The following is a 2,523-nucleotide window of genomic DNA, read 5'->3' as shown; positions in this document are numbered from 1 at the left end:
TTGTTTGTTGGAAAACACGTCTTCCAAACGGAACAAATATGTTTTCAAATAAGAAATCAAGCATCTTGATAATGTCAGTTTCAGAGAATTTTTTGTTTGAATCAGAGTGATTTTTTATCCCTCCCTAAGACAAGATACTTGTATACATTGTCCATTCTTTTTATGAAACAAAGCAGGACTAACTTTTTCAATTTGTCTTTTAGTTTGGTTTGGGGAGTACTTGTGTAAAGTGTAGAAAAGTCAAATGTTTTAATACTATTGCAAGATGAAAGATTCTTAGATTCTATGTACACTAAAAGATCTTTGGATTATTTAAGTATCCACATCTGATTCATACCACCTCTAGAATAGGTAGTTTCAAAATAATTTTGAAGTCCGGCTTCGATTGCTGATAAACTTGATGTTAATAATTTAGAAAGAGGTTTCGTGCAGCACTTGGAAGACCAAGCAATATAACGTTGTTCGTAAGGACACGTTTGTAGTTAAGGTATCCAATACAGTGAAAGAAGATCAAGTTCTTCATCTTTAGTTGGAATTTCAATGGAACATAGAACAGACATAGGATTATCCAGGAATTCCTCATTGGTAAGTGTCGCTGGGTATATGTTGAGTTTCCAAGTGAATTGTCAATGCCTTATTCATTAAGCAAGCAGTTATGTAATGTGATTTACATAAGGAAATGTCTGTACCAAGTCAGAAATATGACAGTTGTTTTCAATTCGTTTTGTGTGTTTCAGCTTTTGATTTTGCCATTTGATAATGAACTTTCCGTTTTGAATTTTCCTTGGAGTTCGGATTTTTTGTTATTTTACTTTTTACACACAAAAACGATGTGATTTAGGGCTTTATCAACGGGGACAACAGCATATTTGTCATGGAGATAGGTGGTTGCAACATTTGGGTCTTTAAAGATTGATGTAGCATGGGTATTCATAGACCCATTCAGTTTTTTAAATTCTGATTTGTATCAACGACCTGACAGCCTTGATCCTTTCGGAAAGAGTATCTACGTCGTCTTTCTCGCGTTTCTATATTAATATTCTTGTAATTGTTATAAAATGCAACAAATAACATAATTAGAAACCTAATCTTGATTTATATACAATTCTTAGAAATTTACCAGTGACGTTACTTGTGCGTTGATCCATTCGTGTTACAGACACACACTTCGTAATTCTATTAAGCTGTTTTTGTGTACTGTTCTAAATTATTTTAGTTATTCGTTGTAATTCTGTGGTTAACATGTCGAAATGTACTATCATATCATTTATTTATGTATTTCTCTGTCTTTGGTGTTTATTTTTACTCTGTTCCCGTCATGTAATGTTGTCATTTTAGCGTTATATTTAACATTGCCATAAAGCGCGGAGGTTCGGCTAGCCACAAAACCAGGTTCAACCCACCATTTTTTCTTAAAATGTTCTGTACCAAGTCAGGAATATGGCAGTTGTTATTTAATAGTTCGTTTCTATGAATGTTGCATTGTTGTTTGATTTTTTTTGCACTTCTGTGTTCTGTTATTTTGTTGTTTTCCTCTTATAGTTGATGTGTTTCCCTCGGTTTTAGTTTGTAACCCGGATTTGTTTTCTCTCAATCGATTTATGACTTTTGAACAGCGGTATACTACTGTTGCCTTTATTTAACCCATTACCTGGGTGGCATAATCTTCGACTGAATCCATCAGTAATTTGAAGTTTTGTTTCCATTTGATGGATTCAGGCTCACGAGGGTTTTAAAAGAAGGTTTAAAATTTTTCATTTTTGAATAAAGCTCATTTGGATGTTCAATTTCATATGTCACATGACCCAACTTGGCAATTTCCATTATATAAATAGAACTTATAAAACTTACAAAGTCAATGTAAAACATGAAAATTTCAAACTGCTTTTTTTCTTTGCTCTTTTATCAAATGTTTTTGGTATTTAGTCAAACATTTAACCATGTTAAATTCTTCAATTTTTGAAAAAGTTTAGGTGGCTAGCTGTTTTTGATTCAGAAATCTTTGCCCCTTCTTACAAAATTTGTTTTTGATGACTGATCTATAGCCGCACATACGTTTATTAAGCCTTTCTTTCGTTTCACCAACATATACCAATGCGCGAAAGGTTACGCTCTTTGGGCAGACGAGAATTGTTAATTAACAATACATATCAAGCGTAGCTTCTGGTAAAGTAATATTTTTAGTTAAATCGTTAGTGAATTGAGCATCTGTAATTAAATTTTACAGGTTTGCAAATTTGGGTTTTACATTTAGAAATGAGACAGTGTTGTTTTCCTCTTATAGTTGATGTGTTTCCCTCTGTTTTAGTTTGTAACCCGGATTTGTTTTCTCTTAATCGATTTATGACTTTTGAACAGCGGTATACTACTGTTGCCTTTATTTTTGAGAGTCATTGAAGTCCAAAATAACTTGTAGAAGATCTGAACACGGCCGCGCAAGAAGATTATTGCTATTGTAATTATTATAATGATCTGAATGTGTCATATTCGAGATATTTGTCATGTCTGGTGATGAAGGGACAC

This window comes from Mytilus californianus, unplaced genomic scaffold (assembly GCF_021869535.1).
Source record: "Mytilus californianus isolate M0D057914Y unplaced genomic scaffold, xbMytCali1.0.p SCAF_7, whole genome shotgun sequence".
In the NCBI taxonomy this organism is placed as follows: Eukaryota; Metazoa; Mollusca; class Bivalvia; order Mytilida; family Mytilidae; genus Mytilus; species Mytilus californianus.
The sequence above is the reverse complement of the archived record's forward strand: the minus strand, read 5'-3'. Positions refer to the sequence as shown.